Source organism: Scyliorhinus canicula, chromosome 16 (genome assembly GCF_902713615.1).
Source record: "Scyliorhinus canicula chromosome 16, sScyCan1.1, whole genome shotgun sequence".
Classification (NCBI taxonomy): domain Eukaryota; kingdom Metazoa; phylum Chordata; class Chondrichthyes; order Carcharhiniformes; family Scyliorhinidae; genus Scyliorhinus; species Scyliorhinus canicula.
In genome coordinates this window covers 48971119-48987554 of record NC_052161.1, presented here as the reverse complement: position 1 = coordinate 48987554, position 16436 = coordinate 48971119, and the positions used below count along the sequence as shown (strand labels likewise).

The following is a 16436-nucleotide window of genomic DNA, read 5'->3' as shown; positions in this document are numbered from 1 at the left end:
CAAACCACAATCCATTAGCCTATACTGAAAAACACATCCCTTCTTCAGTTTCACCTTCTAGTTGCTAAAAATACGCAGGCCCTTTTTTAAAAAAACATGGCCATTGCAGCCAAGCACACTCTAACTCTAGGCTTTTGACCTTGACATTGCCCAATACTTAGACTCAAATATTCCTAAAGTCTTCCAGTTGTCACAGTTAATAATAAAGTTTTGTTTTTAAAATACCAAATCCCTACTTTTTCGTGCAATAATTTCTGGAGCAAAGTATTCTTTCTCCACATCTTACAAAACAAACTAAAATATTAGGGTTTCGGTCCAGTATCCTCCTCACTGTTGGAGTCTGGTCAGGGATCACAAGAGACTCGCTAAAAAAATCAATCAACTAGACCGTTAAATTATTATGGTAGTGCGGCCCCTTTAATGGGGCGGACTCCACGGATCATGTGGTCATTTTGGGGCTAATTGCGTGGGAGTGAACAGATGCCAGCCAATGGGAGTTTGCGCTGGGCCCTAGGAGGAGGACCCTGGGCAGTGTGGACCAGTGAGCTGAAGAGTAAAGATCTGGGGCAGGATTCTCCCGCAATCGGCGGGATGGCCCGACGCCGCCGCCAAGAACGGCGCGAACCACTCTGGTGTCGAGCCACCCGGAAGTTGCGGAATCCTCTGCACTTCTGGGGGCTAGGTCAGCGCCAGAGGGGTTGGCGCCGGGCTAACCGCTGCCGAAGGTGCGCCGTGGTCCCGCGCATGTGCAGAACTGCCGGCATGTTCTTGCGCATGCGCAGGGGGTTTCTTCTCCGCGCCGGTCATGGCGAAGCCCTACAGAGGCCGGTGCAGAGGGAAAGAATGCCCCCACGGCACAGGCGCCTACAGATCGGTGGGCCCCGATCGCGGGCCAGGCCACCATGGGGACCCCTCCCTGGGGCTTGATCCTCCCGCACCTTCCCGAGGACTTCAGTAGACAGCCTACAAGCCAGGTCCCGCCATGATGGACCCTGTCCATTTCACGCTGATGGGACTGGTTGGAAACAGGCGGCCGCTCAGCCCATCGGGGCCCGAAGAATTGCCGGGGGAGGCCGCTGCCAACGGCCCCCGACCGGCATGGTGTGAACCCCGCCCCCGCCTGAAAACCACCGCCTGAGAATTTGGCAGCTGGCGATGGAGCGGCGGGGGGGAGTCAAGCCACCCCCCGCAATTCTCCGACCTGGCAGGGGGTTTGAGAATCCTGCCCCTGTTGTATAGTGTTCTACACCTGTTATATAACTGCCTTTGCCTTTCATCAATAAACTCTTTTGTTTACTACTGGACGTTTCCAGTGTATGTCTCGAGCCACCAAATTGGCGACGAGGTAAAAGTTTTTGATCGCAGCCGACAGTCATCGTGAATCGAGGGGGGGGAAGGAAGGAACAGTTGAGAAAACAGAGAAGCTGCTCCAGCAGGAGTTGGAATCATTTAAACCATGAGTGGAAATGCCGATCATTGGGAACCTAAACCTATTTGGCCAAGGGTTTGAATCATGGAATTTGTACATCGAACGGCTCAGTTTCTCCTTTACCGCAGGTGATCACAGGTGATTACAAGCAGCAGGTGATACTTCTGACAGTTCGTGGGCTCCAAATGTTTAATTTAGTGAGCAACATTACATCTCCAGAGGCACCCAACTCAAAGACCTTTGACCAGTGAAATTGGTGAAAGAACATTGCAATTCAAGGCCCTCGATTATCCTTCAGCATTATAAGTTGAACTCTGCAGTGAGGGACCATGAAGAGTCTGTCTCAGTCTTCATAGCCAGGCTTCTCCAGTTTGCTGAGCACTGAGTTTGGGGCTGCACTTAGCAACATGTTGCACGACTGGCTGGTTTGTGGGATCCATAACTTGAATATCCAGAACAGGCTTCTGGTGGAGACCATAATTACATTGGGAAAAGTGACTGAGCTAGCTCAGATGGTGAATGTGCTACTGAGCTTCAAAGAGTGACTGAAGAGGATGGTAAACAAGTACGGGGCGATACAGCTGTGAGGTCTGCGGCAGGTTTAACAGGCACAACTCAGAACCATACATGGTCTTCGGAACAGGGCTGGGGTGAGAAGGAATTGGGGCGTTAAACCATATCCAAGGTGGTTGCCGGTCGTACCATATCCAGGAGGCCTGCCATGATCAAGAGTTTGTGCACTTCCTTTACAACTGAAGGCAGCACATTCAAGCATGTTGCCGTGCAAGGCAAAGGACACCACTACAAAAAAAACGCAGCAGCAGTCCATGGCACCACTGAAGATAATGGAGAAGAACTCTGAATAAGAGAATGCAATACGTCAGTTGAATAAGATGACTCAGAAGGGTCAAAGGTAGACCTCTTAAAATGGAAGTCGACACCAGGGCTGCGATGACTGCTGTGGGTGAGGAGACTTCCCAATATCTGTGTGCAGGAACACAGTCTTTAAGCTTGCTACAGCCAAGCTTTGCACACACACCAGGGAGATTTTGAATATCCTGAGGACAATCAGGACTCCAGTGACCTGTGGAGGCGGCCAATCTACCTTTGGTTGCCATGGAAGGACATAGACCCAGTCTGTTGGAAGGAGACTGGTTACAGAAGATTCGGCTCAACTGGCTAGAAATCCCCAAAATATCTGACAGCATCCTCCCAGATGCCTAAGGAGGTATGAAGATGCCTTCCACAAAGAATTGGGCTGAATTAAGGGCAAAAAGACAGGTATGTCAATCCGGATTTGACGGTTCTTCAGACCAGCGCTATACCCATTGCATCAGAAGTTTGAAGCAGAGATAAGGAGATTGGAAGAGCTGGGTATAATCAAACCAGTTCAGCTTTCAGAGTGGGCGGCACCAATAGTCCCTGTCCTTAAACCTGATCGGTCGATAAGGATTTGTGGGGACTATAAGCTAACCACAAATCAAGCTGCCCAGGCTGATCAGTATCCAATTTCCCAAACTGAAGACCTCTACTCTAAGCTGACAGGGGGCCTCACCTGCTCAAAATTGGACCTCAGGCATTCCTACCCACAACTAAAGTTGGAAGAGGAGTCTCAGAGGTTTGCTAAAATCCACAGCCACAAAAACCTCTTCCAATATACCAGACTGATGGTCGGCATTGCTTCATTCCAGCGCATAATAGAAAATCCCCTACAGGGAATTCCCAAGGTGATGGCTTATCTTGATGATATGCTCGCCACCGTCACTACACCAGGAGAACACATGGCCAGCTTGGCAGAAGTATTAAAAGGTTTTGTGAAGCTGGGGTCCGATTAAAAAGCGACAAAAGTACTTTTCAGGCCTCAGAGGTGGCATATCTAGTATTTTGCATTGATGCGATAGGGATGCGCCCATTGGAAGAAAATGTCAAGGCCACATGAGACAACCCTGCACCCAAAAATGTCAGTGAATGAAGTCCTTCTTGATATGGTCAATTACTATGGAAGGTTTATTCAGAATCTAGCCACAACATTGGTACCATTACACCACTATTGAGGAAGAATCAGCGATGGCAATGGAGGGAGCCTGAAAAGGAAACCTTCCAAGTTGTGAAGCAAGCCTGACAGTTATCAAACCCCTTGGTGCATTTTGATCTGGGGTAACCAATTGCGCTGACATTTGATAAGTCCTCTTCTGGTATAGGGGCACAAAATGGTAGATGCTTCAGAACACCTTCTCGAATTTGCCTTAAGGACCCTTTCTGAATCAGAGTGAAATCATGCCCAGATTGAGAAGGAAGGCTTAGTGGTTATATCCGGTGTGAAGAAATTCCACCGGTAAATGTACGTTTGACACCCAGATAAGCCCATACTCCCATAGCCTGAGTGAGGATGCAGCATTGGGCACTGTTGTTGGAGGCTTGCAACTATACTTTTCAGCACCGGCCTGGGACGCAAATTGCTAACTTACCTGCCCCTTTACAAAAGCTTCCGCCACCACCAGTACCCCAGGAGATTATTCTAGCCCTAAACCCCCTAGACACCCTGCCAGGGTCTGCAGCGCACATCCCCAGCTGGACTCAAAGAGACCCTATTCTTTCAAAGGTCAAATGGATAACACAGTCTGGCTGGGAATAGTCAGGTCATCCATGGGCCAGATTACACATTGATTATGCAGGATTATTCCTGGCAAGGTGTTTGATGCTCACTCCAAGTGATGGGGACCACTACCTTGGCGGCCACAATAGATACTTTGTGCCGAGTGCTTGCAATTCATGGGCTTCCCAAGTCAATTGTTTTGGACAACGACACCCCCTTCACTGGTAATAATTCTCAAATAGCATATTTAATACGAAGACACCTAGTATCAAATGGTCTGGCCATTCAAACTTTCAAGAATGCCATGAGAAAGTAACGTGATAAACCACTTTGCCAGAGGTTCGCTTATTTTTTTTTACTGTGACCATGGTGTTCACACCAGCTGAGCTGCTCATGGGACATTGTTTAAGAACCCAATTGGATCTAGTATTTCCCAATTTTGTGGAGAGGTTTGAGGCTCGTCAGGTCTCCCAGAACAGTCAGCGGTCAGAGCAGAGAGGTGACAGGTCGTTCAGAGTGGGAGACTCAGTATTGGTCCGAAATTTTCCTGCCAGTTTGCCTTGATTAGAAGGAGGGATTGTGGACTAGTCAGGGCTGGTGTTTTATGTGGTCAATGTTAACAGGAAGACAGTCAAAAAGCATGTTGACCAGCTGAGGATTCTAGGGGTGTTGACCCTGACGCAGAGTCGACTAGCCCAGCGAGCATCGTGAATACTTCTGTAAATCGGTCCAGCCAAAGGGAGACAGGGACTCCCATATCTGTTCAACCTGCTGCGTCTGTCGAGGCTAGTGAGATTAGGTCGTCTGTCATCAAAGTGGCCCCTCCTGAGGTGGCATCGACTGTGGACTACTCGCTTGTCCAATAGAGTGCCGAGCCTGTGGCTGGGCTATGGAGATCTGGGAAGACCCGGAGGTCTCTGGACTGATTGACTTCACGATGGACTCTCTTTCCTTGGTTGTCCCTGCTAGCCATTGTATCTTTTGTGCATAGCTTTGGGGCAGTGTGTTAAGGGACTTAAAGGGCGGGATTCTCCACTAACCCCCAGGGCAGCCATACAGGCGCCGAGAAGTGGCGTGAACCACTCCGGCGTCGGGCCGCCCGAAAGGTGTGGAATCCTCCACAACTTCAGGGGCTAGGCCGACGGCAACGGGGTTGGCGCTGTGCCACCTGGCACGAGTTGCCGCATGCGCAGGAGCACCAGTGTGTACTGGCGTCATTCCAGCGCATGCGCAGCAGGGTTCTTCTCCGCGCCGGCCATGGCGGACCATTACACTGGCCGGCACAGAGGGAGAGAATGCCCTCACAGCACAGGCCCGCCCACAGATTGGTGAGCCCTGATCGCGTGCCAGGCCACCGTGGGGGCCCGCCCCAGGGCTAGATCCCCCCCCCCGCCCCCCGAGGACTCTGCAGGCTGCCTGCAGAGCCAGGTCCCACCGGTACGGACCTGGTGTAATTTACGCTGGTGGGACCGGCCGAAAACGGCGGCCACTTGGCCCATCGTGGGGTGGAGAAGCGCCGGAAGGGAGGGGGGGGGGGCGCTGCCAGTGGCCCCCAACCGGCACAACGCAATTCCCACCCCCGCCGAAAAACCGGCGCAGGAGAATCCGGCAGCCGGCGTCAGGGCGGTATTCACGCCCCCGCCCCCCCCTCCCCAGCGATTCTCCGGCCTGGCGGGGGGTCGGAGAATCCCACCAAAGTGTGAGTTGGGGGTAGCATGGCCCCTTTAAAGAGTGAGCTCCACAGACCATGTGCTCGGCTTGGGGCCAATCACACAAGATCGTGCAAATCCTGGAGAATGGGGAGTTAGTGCGGTGCCCTGGGAGGAGGATCCTGGGCCATGTGAACTAGGAGGCTGAAGTGTAAAGACCAGTTACATAATGTTCCATAGTAATCTAAGCTTGTTATCTAACAGCCTTTGCTTTTCATCAATACACTCCACTGTATGTCTCGAGGCACCACAATTAACAATAGCATAAACCATAACACGTGACAACTGTTTATCTTGTGTAGGTAAGCATTGAGCCACTGACAAAATAGACATGAAGAAAAGGCTGCCCATCAAATAATGTTTTTCCTTCTGTGCAGACGTTTCATCTAACGTACGGAACTTTGGGCTCTCACCAACCATGCCCAATGAAGGGTGACAATAAGGTGAAGCATATAAGAACATCTCAAATTATCTTTCAAAAGGTTTCCTTCATCCAGACTATGGGTCATGACAGCTTGAGAAGCCATGCACCACGGATCCTTGAAAAGCTGGCCCAACTCTATGAAATTTGCCGGGGGCTGGGAGATGCCCACTCCTGCAATGGAACCAACAAAGTCGTGAATACACATTTCAGGCTGGATGTCCGCACCCATCTCCCATGCTGATGAAAACTGGGGGTACGGGAATGAGGGCAGGAATCCTGGAATCGGGTCACATCAGCCATTTTTAAAGATCTGCCGAGTCTCCCTGACTCCAAGAAAATCCTGCCCAACATCTCCAAAACAAAATATCCTTTTGCTTGTATTTTACTGAATGAGAATTGTGTTTTCTTCCAGTTAGTGAAATTAAAGTTAATTTTCTTTGATTCAATTAGCTCTCCTTGAACACTTTTCCATGTCCCCTGGAGGTGCCAGACACTTACAAAGCTTTCAATTGCATATACTTTGATCAATCACATCAAGCATAGTTTATTTACCAGCAGTCTATTGTAAACAGGCTTAACAGGGAAGTACTTTTGAGATGTAGTCACTGCTGTAATGTAAGAAGAGTGGCAGCCAACTTGTGCATAGCAAGCTCCCACAAACAGCAATGTGACAATGATCAGGTGATCTCCTTCAGTGAAGTTGATTAAGACCAGGATAGCGACTCTACTCTGGTGCTTGACTCGGAGACAAGAGTGCTGCTTACCCAGCCACAGCTACCTATGTAGATTAGAGAACTTGCTGTAATGATTGAACAATTATTCATTTCCTTGCATTAACATAATTGTGCTTCAACAACATGGAGTACATTGACTTGCTATCAGCACCGAGAGCTAATTCATTTCCTACTTTAAACAGACACAAAACTCAATAAAGCATTCATTGGAAATGGTAACTGTGCACCTACGTTATAAGCATTAAGTAATTCCTGGGTTGAATTTCAAGGCTGTAATCTCAGCACAGGGTTTAGAAGGTGATTGTAAAACCACTTTTGCATTTTACAACATCATGTTAATCCCTTGATTAGACCTATTGCTTTGTAATCACATCCAGTTATTCAACTCCACATCAAACAGGAAATTCTTCAAGACCAAAAGGAGTTTGGGGAGGGGGTTACTATATCGCTGCATTAAAACCTTAAAGAAATGTTATTTTGCTGAAATATAACTAAGGCTTTCACTTAATCTAGAATTCATGATAAATTAAGCTGCAATCATGCAGTCAGAACTGAAATGCCTTAATGTCTTTCTCACATCGATATGGTGAAATGACAACATAGCTGTGACATGGCTTCTGTTACAATCATTATTAAATAATGAGGTCACTATCTTAAAATAAGCAATCACTAAATTAAAAACCCCTTAAATATTCCTTCAAGGCTTTCAAATGACATTGCAAGTTGTACTTCAGTTTTGCATTAAAAACTGAGGTTTCTTCGGCACCTTTCCCGCCAGCACAAATTACAAAAGAAATCTTGGTTGTATAATGAGTGCTTGGCTTCAGTCTCAGCACATGCTGTACAAGTTAAATCGTGATTGACAGGCAGCAGTGTACTAGCACACAGCTAATCATCAATCTTTGTTTTCCCAGCACCAGTTTGACAAATACGATTAGCACAAAAATTAATTGTTTGGGCCTGTCCAGCTTTAATTGATATCACAGTTATTGAATTTTAGTCTCATCTCACAATCCACAACACAACTTCCTTCTTTATTTTACAAGAATGATTAAATTCGGGGACATGCATTTTGTGGGGTAGTGCATCTTTTGTGCTTCTAACCAATTGCGTATTATGCAGTATTTGGATTACAGTCATAGGAACAGCTCGGCTGTTGCTACATTACCATTCCAGATGCTGAAGCAAAGGCCAGATTCACCACCACATCCTCAACTTTTCACCTTGAATCTTACAAGCTATGATTGAACATGAAACTATTAACCCTAGACTTCTGCTCGTATTTGCCATATGAAATTAGACTAAAACAGTGTTTGATGCCAGTGGTTTTTGTGCCACTATATTAACAAGCCATGACTTCAATTATTACTTCAGATATAAATCCACCATGCACTGAGGCCAGTACAGTTTTACTGTGCTTTCATGCCATAAATCACAGGGTTCATCTAAACATAGGTGGAAATAAAAGCTATTCATTAGAATCAGTTTGTCATTTTTTTGTAGTGCATCAAAATCAGACTAAAGTATTCCTATTTAGCATTTTGAAGATTTATAAATCTTGTAATAAACTCTATTACACTTGTAAAAAATTCAGATAATTAATATCGAAAAGGAGCCTTATGCATTTTATTGAAGTGAAGTGATTAGGGGAACAAATCTCAACAAACAACCGGGACCCCATTCTCCGCCCTGAGGTTCAACTAAATTAAATTTTGTCCTCTGGGCTCCCATCTGTTTAAATATTTGAAACATATCAGTTTGTCTCCTGCCTTTTTCGATCTAGTCAAACTGACGTATTCCACGTTAAAACTCTTCTGGAAATCTGTTAACCCAGAAAGAGCTTGATTTTGTGTGAGTGCCCCAGAGTATTAATTTAGGGTACATTTACGCATTTTCCCCCCAGTCAATACAATCATTACAAAATTCAGGTGAAGGTCAAGTTTTTGTCACACTTCCATAGCAAAATTAATATGCCTAATTTCACATGAGTTACAGACTGCGAAGTGCTGCTCAGATTGTATTTTTCAATCACTTTGCCCAGGTTGTTTAGCCTGACAAATGTTATTTGGAAAAGCTTTTGTAGCCACTCTATAAGGGTAAAATGTCCTTTTTCTCTCCTCCATTTGAAGGTCAATGATATTGTGCAATAACGAAAACACTTGGCTGCTGGTGAGATTCCTCTCCACCACCATCCCCCCCCCCCACCCTTGGCAAAACCTTGAAAGCCAGGCATTCGCACACACTTCCAACTGGCACAGTAAACACAAGAGCAACACAGCTCAGAAAATGGGATTGGGGGAGGTGGGATATATATTTCTTCAGATTTTGCCAGATTGTGAAGCAAAGTGGGAGTATAATTTAAATGATGAATGGAGGAGAAAATCTGGAGAACATTGAAAATCCTATCCAAATACTTTACACATCTCACCCAGAAAGGAAGTGAATTTATAATCTATACATGGATTTTTTCCCGACTTCCCAAGTAAGTGATTCTAGTTGTAAATGCAGTAAGGGTGTAACATGTGCTGACTCATGTGATAAATTGCAACAATTATTTAATCATTAGTAAGATAATGTGTATGTTTTATCTCTTGCTTTCCAAAGTATTTATAATTTTTCACACTGTATGGTGTGTAACATCTCAGGACTTCAGCCATGCATTATATAATGGAACATCAAGCAACTAAGACCATGATCCAATATGAAACAAAACATAACTCATCATTTCTCCATATAATTATTTTCAAAAACAAAATGCTCAATTGCTATCTATTTCTATGATAGAAGGTAACCCAAGAGGACCTGAACAACTTCTAACATCTTAATCAACAGCGATAAATATAATCACAATGTGGGCATTAACGGAGTGAACGTAAACCTCAATGATCATTTGCCAGAACAAGAAAACTAAACTTCTGTTGAAAACGAATGCAGATGAAGTTGCTGAATACAATCGCTGCAAAGTTTCAAGATTCTTTCGAGATTCTCAGCTTTGCAATTCTGTCCCTTTTGAGGGAAAATCTCTGCCTTCAGTTTCGTCTTTTAATAGAGCCATTCACCGTTATCTTTTAAATAACTAAAAATGCACTAACAAAGAATGCATTTTCTGTGGTGTTCTCAGTGTCATTTGTGTGGCTGCCAGGGACCTTTGTAAATTGGCCATTGAGACTAAATAGGGCCAAGCTTGTTTTAAGAGGTTTTCAAATAAATAAAACCAAATAACATCGCGTCACTCCTGGCCAATCAAGTGTGATGTTTACTTGCACAGAAAGACAATATTTAATTGTTGATAGCTGCCAGTTGATCGGACCATCAAGCAGCTGTGGGCTGCATAATCTCACAGCAACTGTCAACTGGAGCAATCCACTTGGCAAAGAGGGATCTTTTCAAGATCTAATGGTTACAAGTTTACATATAAAAGTTTAACCTGTTGGCTCCTGAGAGATTTCCTCCTCCCGCAGAGTGAATTAATGGCTTATAAAAACTTTCTAATTATACACAGAAGTATTATAGCTGTAAAAGGGAAAATTATTTTGTCAGTAAATCACTTCCTTTGGGTCACATAAAATGACGAGATTTTATTTTCCAGTTTAAGAAAGCACTTTCACGGCTGGTCCAGTGTCAATCTCATTTTTTAGAAATACATCCCTTCCTGTCACAGGTTGCAAAGGGTAATGGAAAAACTTGATGATTGCAATGCCAGTGGCAAGCACGGAGTTTGCAGAAGTAAATGGACAATAAAAACCTTAAGCAACTTAGGAAGGCTAACTAATGGGATGGGGGCGGGAGGGGTGGGGGGTTGGTGAAGGGCAACTAACAAAACAAAGCTTCTGAGAGATTTTCCAAATATTCCCAATCTACCCATGGAATGAAGGGACGAAGATCTGCTCACGGGGGGAAGGTCCAAGAAAAGATGAGCTTGGGCAGTCACAACCCAATTCATACTGCGCACAAGGCAATCTGTCAACGGGTTACCGCTAATCAGCAATAAGTTTGCAATCTCACTTGAAGAAGCCACAACTTTAACTGATGTAAAAGGAAATGGGAGATTTCGCACTGGTGCACGCAGGGAAGCTTCTTTGGACTTGAACTTATTGCAGCAGGAAGAACAGAGAGAGAAGTTTAATTTTCAGCTGGCTGAGGTAGCTCTGACCTGGTAGGCCTGACCCTCACGTCTATCATCTGAAATAGAGAAATGCTTAATTTCCTGAGGTTAACCCACATCACCCTGATAAGCACAAAAAACTATCAGAGAAAATAGTGTGGTTGACCTTCCGAAATTAAATAATCTGCATTTTAAGCATGAGCCCGGCCTTGCTACAGTGATGGGATAGCAGGTTACCCACATAGACCCACGGAATTATTTACTCTATTGAACCACCATGCAGATATCTCAGATAACCACAGCAAATAGGATGTTTGCTTCCGGTTATCACACCCTGTCTGACTGTTCGATTTTGACATTTAAGGAACTTCTTCAAGCAGCCCAGGTATGAAATAAACATTCTTCCCTCCAGTTTTCTTTTTTTCTCCCTCCTTCTCACATGAAAGCACTTGCGCAGAAGATTGGGTTCACAATGACTGGTGTCCCTCTGGTACCACACCCAAGCAGCCATTGGTGCTGTGTGGCTGTACTCAGTGTCAGAACAGTCATGATTAAAATGCCCGTGTCCCCATAGGGTGGAATTTAATTGCGTGACGGGGGCCTTGGAACACTAGTTGGAGAACCAGTGGAAGGCCTTTCCACCGAAGGGCCAAGACTATTTCTATGCAGCCAGTCATTCACCTGGACAGTGTTGAGCCTGGAATTAGGGGAGAAATCCCAGCTCTTCATTGCTGGCAGCACCACCGTGAGAGGTGGCTGCTGCGAATAAAACACTGATGCCATCAGCAAGGGTCATTACTGGACCTCCAGAGAGTGATAAGTAGGGCGGGGTGGGGGTTGCAGCGTGGGTTCGCTGGCTGTGGAAGGAAGGCAGTTTGATGCCAGGGAAGGGGAGCGAGGGGGGCGGCATCAACAGCTCCTCCTCTTCCCTGTCTTCAGGCACTGAGTATCTGCAAATAAGGGAATTCCTCTCACATCCCCTTCCTATCCCATAGACCGGAAGGTATACTAGGCGGTATCTGTGGGCAGCGGTGATCCCATGTGAGTCAGGTTAAATCCCTGGGTCACCATTAAATCCTGGTATCTCTCAGAAAATTGTTCTAAAGTGGCCCATTAATCATCCTTCCTGCCACCAGCAGATGCATTTCCACTGTCAGGCCCTTCTTGTCCTAAAATAAAAGTGCAACACATATCCCAGCACTGCGGGTTGGATGCACAATCCCCTGTGTGATTCTCTCAGTCCACCCACTTTAGTGGGGTCCACCCACATTTTGAGAAGTGGAAACTAAATTGGACAATCCCCAAAAATCGGCATGGGACTTGGGCAAAATGGGAGAATACGTTGTTTGGGCACTGCAGTGTTGGTGGAGAAAGAACGTTACGAGACCTCATCTTACCTTATCGGTGAGCTAGGCACCAGGAACCTCAAGTCCCGACAGGCCTTGGGAATTTCTGCTCATGCAGGGACCGGGGGCAGGTAGTGCACGGGTATTTGGGAGTCTTGTCGGACTGAAAATGGGTGCAGTGGGCTCATGTGAAAAGAAAGCATTGCAAAAACCCCAATCGTGTGACTGAGATATGGTGCATCATTATTGAAGAAGAATTCTGGGCAGAGAGAGGAGCCAGGGAAAGGTCCAAGTTATGAAGAGAGAGAATCAGAGAAAGAGGCTGCAAGAATAAAATGATCAACTGCTGGCAGACTTCAAGTAATGGGGCTTTGGGAGAAGCCCTGAAGATCTAAAGAGGCAGCAGAAGTTTACTGACACCATACTATCGGTCATTGGGGTGAAGCCTTTGGAGCAGCAATGCTTTGCTCTGAGCGAACAAAGAGTTAAAGCTGCTTGTGAGTTAGTCCTGGAATGCAGACGTGCTTGTGAGTTAGTCCTGGAATGCAGACGTGCTTGTGAGTTAGTCCTGGAATATAGCCGTGCTTGTGAGTTAGTCCTGGAATATAGCCGTGCTTGTGAGTTAGTCTTGGAAAGCAGACGTGCTTGTGAGTTAGTCTTGGAATGCAGACGTGCTTGTGAGTTAGTCTTGGAAAGCAGACGTGCTTGTGAGTTAGTCTTGGAAAGCAGACGTGCTTGTGAGTTAGTCCTGGAATGCAGACGTGCTTGTGAGTTAGTCCTGGAATGCAGACGTGCTTGTGAGTTAGTCCTGGAAAGTGGACGTGCTTGTGAGTTAGTCTTGGAAAGCGGACGTGCTTGTGAGTTAGTCTTGGAAAGCAGACGTGCTTGTGAGTTAGTCTTGGAAAGCAGACGTGCTTGTGAGTTAGTCTTGGAAAGCAGACGTGCTTGTGAGTTAGTCTTGGAAAGCAGACGTGCTTGTGAGTTAGTCCTGGAATGCAGACGTGCTTGTGAGTTAGTCCTGGAAAGTGGACGTGCTTGTGAGTTAGTCTTGGAAAGCAGACGTGCTTGTGAGTTAGTCCTGGAATGCAGACGTGCTTGTGAGTTAGTCTTGGAATGCAGACGTGCTTGTGAGTTAGTCCTGGAATGCAGACGTAGTGAGTTAGTCCTGGAAAGCAGACGTGCTTGTGAGTTAGTCCTGGAAAGCAGACGTGCTTGTGAGTTAGTCCTGGAAAGCAGACGTGCTTGTGAGTTAGTCCTGGAAAGCAGACGTGCTTGTGAGTTAGTCCTGGAATACAGTCTCGGGAATCCAGGGGACCAGAGTTTTGGGAGACAGGATTGAGTCCCTGTGAGGTGGGCGGACGTTGATGCCTTCCGAGTTGGAGCAACCTTTGGAGAGAATTACAAGGTGTGATTTTGAAGGGTGAAGACTGGAATCCCTTGTGAGGGACACAGAGTTGCAATGATATTGGTTGACTTGAGGGGCTAGTTTAGCACATTGGGCTAAATAGCTGACTTGTATTGAAGAACAAGGCAGCAGTGCGGGTTCAATTCCCGAACCAGCCTCCCCGAACGGGTGTCAGAATGTGGTGACTAGGGGCTTTTCACAGTAACTTTATTGAAGCCTACTTGTGACAATAAGTGATTATTATTATTTATTGACATTAGGTTGGTTGAGAAATCCGTGGAATATATCTTGACTTGCATGTGCCATTTATTGTGCAGTGTGGTGTGTTCAACAGTTTGCCTATTAATTCAGATCTGACTCATATTAACCCTGAATGTTAAGGGTATGAGATAGATATTGTAAATTTGTTGATATTTCTGACCATGTACAGTAACATTTATTTTTGTTTTTTCAAAACCTGTGGAATCTTGATGCTTTATTTGCTTATCAAGTGTCGTAAATCTCAAACTTTGTCCAAGTTAAACAAAAATGACTGGCCCCTTATCGCAGTGTACCGGAGAAATGTCCTGTCCTGCAGCTGAAAGAGGGAAGGAGACTCTTCAGAAAAAAGGTCAAAGGCAATGGGAGCAAATAGCCATGGAGATCAAGACCAGGAGTCAAGCCTCGAGGATTTGGATGCAGTGACACCAAAAGTTCAATAACCTCACATGAGAGCTCAATGTCAGTGAATGCATCTTCAAATGCCATAAACTACCCACTGCTGCAGTACCCTCAGTCACTGCTCAAATCACCACACTCTCATCACTCATCTACCAACAACCTCGATCAATCAGGACTCACATGTCCCATTCATGTGCTCCTGGGACCCTCACAATCTTCACAATACTGCAAGACATACACCAACATCTCGCAGCGCGTTCAACTATGAACCATAAATCATCCAAAACATGCTCACTGACGCATTTCCCTCTCCTTTTCAGGACAATGTGGTACACAACTAGAGGCCTCAAGTTTGCGCTAAGGGGCTAGGAGCATCTCCATATACTGACCCTCATGGAAGAGATGGTACTGGTCATCACTGCACTGATCATAGCTGATAGTATCATTATTTCACCATCCCACATCCACTTTCCGTTTATTCAACGTTGTCTTGGGATTTACAATATGTAGGTAGTATAAGCATGCAGCTCTTAATTCCCACCCCTCACTCCCCCCACCCCTCCACCCCTACTCTCTCACACACCAGCCTTACTTTTGTCCATTTCGCTTTTTGGGTACAACCTTGTCAGGCAGCGGCGGAACACCAAGAAGAAGGTGATGATGAGCCCACAGTCAGGTTTCACACTCGCAGCTATCAGCTCAGATACTGACTATATTGTAGAAGCTAGATTAGAGGTGGGATCTGTATGTGGCGAGGATGGGCAGAAGCATTGCAGCCAGAACAGGGCTAAAGGAAGTACAGGTACCAGCTCACCAGAGGGCCAGGTTACATATGGGGTTTGACGCAGAGGATTCAAGATGGCGACTTAGATGGAGAAGCCCACAGGTGAACAGTGATGGGCATGTACAAAAGGCTCGTAACATTAGGAAGTCTGCAGTTAATGCTGAGGAACACTGTGGAGTCCAGCACCAACCGGCACAGTGTTTTCCCAGAGCTTGGAACCAACCCTTTCCGGCACAGAACAGGTGGCCAACTCCATCCATATCCTTGTGGACCCCACCATGAGACAGCATCTGATAACTGTTATCACAACTTCGATTGCAGCTAGGGTTGCCATCCGTGATTAAATCTATTCTTGTAGATTCTACAAGTTATGGGCACTATTTATTATGCACTTTCAAGAACTGGATAACATCGAACATTAGTTGGGGGTGTGGGAAGGGTGGGTGGGGTGCGGGAGGAGGGGGGCTGTGTATGTTGAAGATGGCTTTGGGTAATCCCTGATTCCTTTTTTTTCTTTGTCATTTGTTTATGTTAACATGCGGGCTGATGTCTGGGCATGGTGGGAGGATGGGATCATTGTTACTGTTATGGGGTTTGAGATATTTGTTGTTGGTTATTGATTATTGTTGGGTGTAAATTCAGGAGAAATATTGTGAAAAAGGAGAATAAAAATATTTTTTTTAAAAATCTATTCTTGTAGGTTTCATCACATGACTTACCCCCACACCACATCCATCCTTGTGATGTACTGCCTCTCCATGCCAATTGGAAAGCAGAAAGACTCATTACCCAACTGGATGATGCTTGACTGTTCGAAAAACAGCCTTTGGGCGTGATTGTTCCACTGCGCAACGCAACGCCCGGCAGCGATCCCACTACGCCGGCCCAGGTATATACTAGGAGAGGTCCAAAACGAGTTTCACGTCAGGCGAAGAGCCGCGGGCAATGCACACGACCCGCTGCACCCAGTGGGATCTGGATCACACCTGTTTGAGGCCAAAGTTGACCTCCTGCATTGGGTTCCCCAGCAGCAAGGCCAGTGAGACATTCAAAATTGCCATTGATCTGGTGGGATTGAAAGAACTCGCCAGTGCGGGTGGATGGGCCGGGGGGGGGGGGGGGGGGGGGGGGGACTCCGTACTGCATTGTCAATGACTCTCATGGAAGGTAAGGGTTGAGACTGTTGGTGAATGGAAGTTGAGATCGCAGTTACTGGTATTATGCTCAAGTTAGTTCTTCACAGA

At 46.1% G+C, this 16436-nt stretch overlaps 1 protein-coding gene across 2 annotated transcripts in view; it reads right to left on the bottom strand.

Annotated features, from left to right (window-relative positions):
- LOC119950798 (inositol polyphosphate-5-phosphatase A) overlaps positions 1-16436 on the bottom strand; it is a 659385-nt gene that overhangs the window by 170753 nt on the left and 472196 nt on the right. The gene's annotated exons all lie outside the window — the stretch shown is intronic.